Genomic DNA, 9,286 nt, shown 5'->3' with positions numbered 1-9,286 from the left:
CTTGGAAAAACACAAAACAAAAAAGAACACTTCTTTCATGCCTTGTAGGAATAGGGATAACTTAGGAAAATTTCTACCAAATGCCCCCCCCCACTTCAAACAACCAACCTTCCCTCTTCTTCGATGGCTGTGAATTGGAGGACCCCTTAGGCGAACAACCAGAGATTTTTGAAGAGCCTACAGGGGGAGAAGAAGAAGGAGAATGCATTCCAACTGACCTAATGGCCGAAAATATAAATGACAGAGGAGATAGAGAAAGAATTGGGGGTGATTTTCCCATCAGAGAGACTAATGGGGATACCAAGATGAAAAACATAAGCCCCTCTGCTCTTCCTCATTTCCATGGCTTGACCTCAGAAGATCCAGATACTTTCTTGTTTGAGTTTGTTGTCATATGCAGAACTTATGATTACACCACTCTCAAGGATGCAGCTTTGCACTAGTTCATGGGTTTACCTAGGGATAGATCACAACCTGGGCTCAGATGTAGCAAGCCTTCAACAATAAGTATCGAGACTACTACAGGTCCAAAGACACTAAAGAGGAAATTTTTAGAATGACCTTGGGGCATGATGAATCTTTGGAGGATTATGAGGAAATATTCCAGCTTAGCTACAAAAGGGCCAGGTGCACACTTGACCCTGATTCACTGAAGCTAGTCCTGCTTAGAGGGGTAAGGGAATATCTATTGGATACCCTAAACCTATTAGCAGGTGGGGACATCTACCACCTACCCTATGAAGATATCAAGACCATCTTTAAGAATCATTCAAGGGCAATTAGGAAAAAGGGTAGGGGTAGTCAACTAATGGACAACTCATCCTCTTCCAACACATCCATAAAAGATGAAATTGGAAATATGTTGGAATATTTCAAGAGTGAAATGTTGCAAACCCTTTCCCTGCATATGGACACTATGCACATCAGGAGGAAGTAGGAGGAAGCAGAGAGAGAATTAACCATTTTTTGCCCTAGATGCACAAGGAGGCACCATAGGAATGAATTTCCATTAAACCTGATACAAATCTACTCGGTCTGTGAAGCAAACCACTCCACAAAAAAGTGCCCTTCTCTGCCTGGACTAAGAGATGTGTATCAGGGAACTGAAGGGGTGACTGAACAACTCTGTGACATAAATCAAAGAAGACCTCATGGGCCTCAACCATATTAGCAGGGCATGCAAGGGTTATCCTATGCATACAACAACCCTAACCAGAACACATCCAGTCTCTCTTGCCCCTCCCCCCCTACTCATACTTCCTGGTGTACTCCTTCTCCTTGGTCTTTTGCACCTCAATACCATTCCCGACTTACCAACCAGTCATTTCAGCCATATACTCTGCCATATCCTCAGTGGAATGCACCACCCTAGGGATGGAGGCCCCCATACAACAATTCTCCAGCTTTATTGCCTTCACCTCCTACTTTACCACAAATTTTAAACCATGCTTCACGTAAACAACCTCAGATGCTTGCCTAGCCAAATCCAAACCTGAAAAACAAACATGCACAACAAGTATACAGTGGATAGGCATCCTACCCTGCTTATGATGTGGAAATTCAGGAAATCAACCTAAGGTCTCAGAGAGTGCTCTCGGACAACCAACATCCATCTCCACCTAGGGAGAGTGAGGAGGAAAGAAAGGAAAGTATGCCTAAAGTGAATCCACCACCCTTTCCTAAAATATTAACTTAGCCAGTCCAGCCTTCACCAGAAGAGAATGAACTTTTGGGTGAATTAAAAAGTCTACGTGTCAAAATTCCACTTCTCCAAGCCATTAAGGATGTACTTATTTACAACAAACTGATTAAAGAGAAGTGTTTCAAACATCCAGGGAGGTGAAAAAGAGACACCCCTACCATTAATGTCATAGGACAGTTGTCTGACTTAATGTTGGGGTAGGTAATTTTCCCAAAGTATTTAGACCCTGGAAGCCCTGTGGTAGATTTGAACATTAATGGCACCAATGTCCCACACACCTTGATTGATATTGGGGCTGCCATTGAGGTGATGACTAAGGAAACCATGCTCAAGCTAAATCTCCAGGGTTCATTGAGAAAGACCAAAACAGTCTTGGAGCCTACAGACTGTTCCACAGTAGCCCCTAAGGGGATTGTTGAGGATGTGATGGTCTCCATTGATTCCTGGGAGAACCCTACAGACTTCCTAGATCTACAACCTAAGGACAAGCTTAGTGGTTATCTTCTGATACTTGGGAGACCCTGGTTAGCCATTGTCGATGTCTACATTAGTTGTAGGGCAGGAAATATGACTATAAAAATGGGGCATCTGTCCAAGCAGTTGGTCTTGTACCCTCCTACTCAGCCATCCTTAGATCATGATTTACCTTTATTGCTAGAAGAGGAGTAAGAAGATGAAGTCTACTCAACCCAAATCTATACCCTAGAAGCTGCCATGGGAGGAGGACAACTGGATGAAGATGATTTGATTGAACACATACTCCCAAATATGACTCCCAACACCTCGTCCTTAGTGGAAGTAGTAAAGGAAACCAAGAGAAACCATCAGATTGAACTATGCTTAGCTGATTCAAACCCTACTCACATCAAGACAATAGAATTCAGTCCTGAAAGAAATTTTAAATTCAACCCCTGTCTTTTTGTACATCAAGAAGAGTTGCGCAACATGCTAAGGGAACATCTGGATGCCTTTGCTTGGAGTTACAAAGAAATGAAGGGAGTGCACCCCTTGGTGTGTACTCACCACATTTATATCAAAGAAGGTGGAAAACTAGTCCGACAACCCCAAAGGAGAATGAATCCATCTCTCAAGGATATAGTTAAAGAAGAACTGTAAAAGCTGCTGGATGCAGGATTCATTTACCCTGTCTCAGACAATGAGTGGGTTTCTCCTTTGGTTTTGGTTCCAAAGAAAAATGGGAAGTGGAGGATTTGTGTCAATTAAAGAGAGTTAAACAAAGCAACAAAGAAGGACCATTTCCCTCTACCTTTCATTGATCAAGTGCTAGATGGCCTGGCACAGAAAAAGGTTTTCTCTTTCCTAGATGGGTTCAACAAGTACATTCAAATCTATATCAGCCAAGAGGACCAAGATAAAACCACCTTCACCTGTCCTTGGGTTACCTTCGCCTATAGAGTCCTTTCTTTTGGCCTATGCAATGCCCCTGCCATTTTCCAAAGGGCAATCCTGAATATCTTTTCCAAGCTAGTCCATGATGTAGTAGAAATTTATATGGATGATTTTACACCCTATGGGTGTGATTTCTAGGAGGCTCTATCCAACTTGGGTAAGGTGCTGAATAAATGCATTGAAATGAATTTGTCCCTTAGTCCCAAAAAATGTGAGTTCTTGATGACTGTAGGGATTGTTCTAGGTCATTCAATATCCCAGAAAGCACTGCAGTTAAGATAACCATCATCCAAAGGGTCCCACCTCCAAAAAAATAGAGGGATGTCAGAAGTTTTCTAGGTTTAGCTGGATATTATAGGAGATTTATAAAATACTTTAGCAAGTTAGCTTCTCCTTTATTTGGGTTATTGGCCAAAGACTCTGAAATTTTATGGTTAGAAAGTTGTCAAGAGGCCGTGGACACCCTATAGGACAAGTTGACCACCGCACCTATTCTCTGAGGCCTAAATTGGCCCCTTCCTTTCCATATACATGCTGATGCCTCTCACAAATCCATACGAGAAACTCTAGGCCAGATAGATGACAAGCTACCTTATGCCATTTACTTCATCAGTAAGAATTTGTCAAAATCCGCGCTGAACTACAAAGTGATTGAAAAGGAGCTCCTAGTTGTTGTGCATGCGCTGAACAAATTTAGGCATTGCATTACAGGTTACCAAACAATTGTACATACTAACCATGCTACATTTAAATACTTGATGAAAAAACTTGATGTAAATGACCGGATTATTAGATGGTTACTTTTATTGCAATAGTTTGATTTAACTATTATTGATAAGCCTCGCAAGGAGAATGTTGTTGTAGATTTTTTTATCCAAATTGACTTTTCCTTCAAGGGAGGAAGGAATGGTTGATGATCAGTTATCGATGAACACTTATTTGCCATTTCAATTCTCTCTCCATGGTTTTCTGACATAGAAAATTACTTGGTGTCTGCACAGTTTCCACGCAATTTGTCCTCCAAGGAAATGTCCTCAAGGAAAAGAGTAAGATTGTAAGGAAGAGCACCCCATTCACTTGGATTGGGGTAACCTCTTCAAACTAGGCCCGTATAAAATTATGAGAAGATGTGTCAGGGAGGAGGAATTCTTTGACATCCTTTTGACCTATCATGATGGGCCTTGTGGAGGTCACTTTGAAGCCAAAAGGACAACATTCAAGGTGTTACAAGCTGGTTATTAATAGCCCACTCTTCACCAGGATGTGAGGAGGTATACTAGTCAGTGTGATCGGTGCCAAAGTATGGGGAAACCTACCCCAAGGGACAAAATTCCTCTGCAACCTCAAGTGACTTTTGAGCCATTTGACAAGTGGGACATGGATTTCATTGGACCCATTGACCCTCCATCCAGGCAAAAAGAAGTACATCATTGTGTGCACTGACTATTTAACCAAGTGGGTTGAAGCCAAGGCCATCAAAGCATAAACATAAGAGAAAGTGGCTAAGTTCTTAAGGGAAAATGTATTTTATAAGTTTGGATACCCTAGAGAACTGGTCACTAATCAAGGCAGTCAGTTTACATCTCACATGATTGAAAATTTGTTAAGATAACACAAGATCAAGCATAGAACATCCACTCCTTACCACCTACACTCTAATGGGCAAGTCAAGGTAACCAACAGAGCACTGGAAGGCATTCTAACCAAAGTGATTAGCAGTAACAGAAAGGATTGGGCAGATAGATTAGTTGAGGCTAATTGGGCCTACAATACCACATGTAAGACCACCACTGGATTCACTCATTATGAACTAGTCTATGGGAAGAAATCCCTGATGTCAATAGAATTTAAATACAACACCTTAAGGATGGCATCACAACTGGATCTAGATCTCACAAGGGCACAACAAGAGAGATTTCTCCAGCTGAATGGGTTAGATGAATTCAGGATGCAAGCCCTCCTGCACATAGAGGTGACTCAAGTTCAAAGGAAGATTTGGCATGACAAGAACATAAAGGACAAACAGTTTCAAGAAGGTGATTCAGCTTTGTTGTATTATTCCAGGTACAAGGCTTTTAAAAGCAAGTTAAGGACTAGATGGCTGGGGCCTTATGTCATAGAAAAATGTCATGACAATGGTTCATTATAGATAAGAACCATTGATGTTGAGGTTATCCCTTTACTTGTCAATGGGTATAGATTAAAGGTTTACAAGAAGCCCTTGTCAAAGAAATAATTCATCAATGGCATTAGGAAGATAGTGATGGTGGTGGAGCAAGTCTCAAATTCTACCCCATCAAGTCCCTGAAAAAAGAAATATAAAAAAAGGGAGAAAAAATAAAGGGACTCAGGTGAAAACCTCCATGAGGCACCTGAGTCCCACTGTTGGGTTGAAAACCTTTTGAGGCGGCCCAATGGTGTTGAAATGAAAAGGAAAAAACAAAAATATCTCTGGGTGAAAATCTCTTTTGAGGCACCCAGGGCAAGTAGCTAGGATGAAATCCTCTTGGAGGCAGACTAGTTGTTTCCAAAAAAGAAAAGAGAGAGAGAGAATAAAAAGTTTGAAAATGTTGTTTGCAGGTTAGCAGGAGGAGGAACAGAAGGACCTAAACAATCCATATTTTCATTCCTCCATCCCATATTCTTCATTATCCCATCAATACCTCCATTTATGAACTCCTCTAGCTCAGTTTACACATGCTCTGTGTTTCCTACCATATTTATCGAAAACCTACAGGAGTTTCCTGTAGGAATTATAGTGGCTTGGGAATCCCAAGAAAAGTGACCCTAGAGCAAGGGGATGACCAGCCTATGTCAAAAAATAAAATATTTACTCCACCACATCATCACCATGCCTCTCATCACCACGTTACCCCTGCATCCATCCAATAAGTCAATTCAAAAAAATTACAGTTTTCAAAGAAGAAAAAAAATAGAAGAGGGTGAGAACAAAGGAAAAAGGGACAATACCTGAAGGCTATACCTCTCACCTACCAATCAATAGACTCCTTATCTACCCATTTCAACAATCCTCATGCTCCAGAAGTGAAGAAAAGTATGAAAAGTTTAGGGGAGAGGAAGCTACAGGACATCCTGTAGGTTTCTTGTAGGAAATCATGTATCAGCCTATCCCACAAAAGGAAATTTCACAAGGTTGCAACCATCTTCAACATAGAGATTCCAATGTCAAGGAAGCTCCTCTAAATCTCGGCAACAACAATAAGATCATCAACATCACTCTCCAGTACTTGCACATCAAAGGAAACAAGCATCAAAAGAGGCCAATACAAAAAAAATATGCAACAAGTACACAACACAGGGACATCATTCTCCAACAAGCATCATCATCAAAGCATCTTACCCATAGGTATGTCATCTTGCTTATGCTCTCTCATTAGCATGATATGATAAAAAATGTAGGATTATGTAAGAGTTGGTTTTATAAGCAAAGGTGGCCAGTTAACTTGGCCACCTTCGGCTAGTCGACGAGGAGAAAATAGTTAGACCACTCCACATGTGCCAACAGTCAACTCAGAAGAAAAAGGAGATAAGGCAAAAAATGGTTAAATTACGGATGATCGAAGTGGGATATGACTATGAGGTAAGGAGGAATGATGGAGTGATAGTGGGACCAACGGTCCAAAAGGAGGTGCTCGTACTTAGGCAAGCAGCACACCATCCCACATGATCAGCCATATAAGGAAATAAAACACTAATTTCCATGCAAATAAAGCATTAGAAATCTTGAGGATTCATCAAAATAAGGTTTCTCTCGTCCTCTTGAAGCAACATCTATAGGAAAGACAATGAGCATTTTGCAGCGCAAGAGCACCTACAAGATCCTATAGGAAAACCTACAAGATCCTACAAGAAGACCTACAAGATACAGAGCAGTCATCTACAGGATTATCAGTGGGCATTAAGGGAGGAGAGATCAAAGGTTTTCCTCATCAGACAGAGTCTAGTGAGGTAGGAGCTATACCTTCCCATATTTTCCAGTTAAAAATAAAGAAAAAATCCTCCATTTGGTTAAGGAAGTTGCAGTCTAGGGGAATTATATTGCAGAGTTATCATTTAAATCTCTCACCCACTAGAATTCTCAAATTATATCCATACAAGCCTCCACAATTACTAAGGGAAAGATGACAGGGGGTTTTAACAAGAGAGAACCCACAAACACAATAATAATTCATTAGCACCCTCCTGTAGTAGAAATTTTCACAAGGCACAATTGGATGGGTTTATTTGAAAGAATGAGAGGATACGATGATGAGGTGGCTAGAGACTTTTCTCTCTCACTCATACCCCTCACTAGGACCCATTCCACTGTTGTGGTGAAAGGCCTATCAATAGAAACCACCCCTGAAGTTATAAGCATAATCACCAGACTCCCTTTAGGTTACCTTGGAGAAAAGAATATAAGGGTAAAATCACCCTTGCAAAGAAGAAATTATTCTTGGAAGGGGCGGAGGCAATGGAGGACAAAAATGGGGTCAGAAGGGAAAGCCTTACATACCCTTAGAATGAATTTAGTTAACACCTCATTAAATATATGTCATATGAGGGGAGATACAATGTGGTGTATGGATACCATTTTAGACTTCTCCAAGAACTAATATTTGGAGGAGACTGTTAAAATTGGCAACCAGGGCAAAACTTCATGTGGGTCATCTTATTCATGGATAATAATATTTTTATTAGATTCCTCTCGTCGAGAGGTGTAGGATTGATATAAATATCATCCAATTCCGATAAGTATTCATGGAGATATGAATTTATTTTGATTATGGAATTATTATCAAGCCGACCTACAACTCATGTAGGCTCAGAAGCCCAACAGTCGCATCTATTCACCCACCAACGTTGTGTATAAATATAAGAGGACCTTTCCTCATTTGCACTCACTCATCTCATCACATCTCTCTCTCTCTCTCTACTGCGCAGATATGAGTCTCTTCTCTACTGCGCTGAAATGGGTCTCTCTCTCTCACACATGTGAAGCCGGAAGCTGTTGAATTTGAAGCTGCAACAGCAGAAGTAAAGATTGACTTGCGTGGCCTAGAATGTCTCCTCTTTGGAACTGTGTTGTAGGTTCATCTAAACCTCCTTTGAAAGCCGCAACTTTTGGTGGTGGAATGAAGTCAATCTGACGAACGGTTTGCAAGATATCGACTGCCCTAGTTTGAAGCCGGAAACTGCTGAAACTGAAGCTGCAACTGCAGAAGTAAAGATTGACTTGCGTGGACTAGAAGATCTCCTCATCTGAACTATGCTGTAGGTTCATCTGAACCTCCTCTGGAAGTCGAAACTTTTGGTGGTGGAATGAAGTCAATCCGACTGTTGGTTTGTGAGATATGGTCTGCCCTAGTTTGATAATGAAGCCACTAATCTAGGGTTTGCTACTGCTGATATGAATCAGATTTATTGTACTATTTCTCTCCGCTGAATTATTGAAGATAAAAGAAGATTTGATCAAAGGGTTTCCCCACACATTGTGGGGTTTGTCCCTGGCTAGCCACCACATCTTGTGTCTCTTGTCTTGGCTTCTTTTTTTTTTCGATCGTTTAATGTTCTATCTGCACTTTAATTTATGTACATGTGATTGCTAATCGGTGGAATATAATAAGAAAAAGAAGTAAACTGTTATAAGCATAGAACATACCATAACTTAACATGGTATCAGAGCTGAGGTGAAGACAAAGCCCGAGCAAGAGCATGAGCAAGAGCAATCATTGAAGAGAAGATTGGAAAGGCTATCTTAAAAGAACTATGTGGTCCTCAACACTCTTTCCTGTCGAAGACAAGCTCCGTGAGAAAGATGACTATCACGGATGGAAGATGTCTATCGATCTAACCCTTGAATATAAAGGAGTGCTGGACCATGTAAGAGGCAATATTGTTGAGCGTTCATCAAATGCATCTGCTGCTGCCTGGAACAAATGGAAAAATGGAGAAGTCAAAACAAAGAAGATCATCCGGGACTCTATCGACAAGCGCATGGTGGCCTACATCTCTGATCTAGACACCTCCAAGGAAATCTACGACAGACTGGTGAGTTTATTTAAAGTTAATTATGCAAATCAAGTTTTATTTCTTAGAAATAAGTTGAGGGAAATCAAGAAGGGTAAAGATGAAAGTATGCAAGCATACTTCTTAAGAATCACCGAGATCAAG

This window comes from Pinus tabuliformis, chromosome 1_2 (assembly GCF_031772625.1).
Source record: "Pinus tabuliformis cultivar Carrire ecotype Pingquan chromosome 1_2, CPIR1, whole genome shotgun sequence".
In the NCBI taxonomy this organism is placed as follows: Eukaryota; Viridiplantae; Streptophyta; class Pinopsida; order Pinales; family Pinaceae; genus Pinus; species Pinus tabuliformis.
This window is presented reverse-complemented; position numbering follows the sequence as displayed.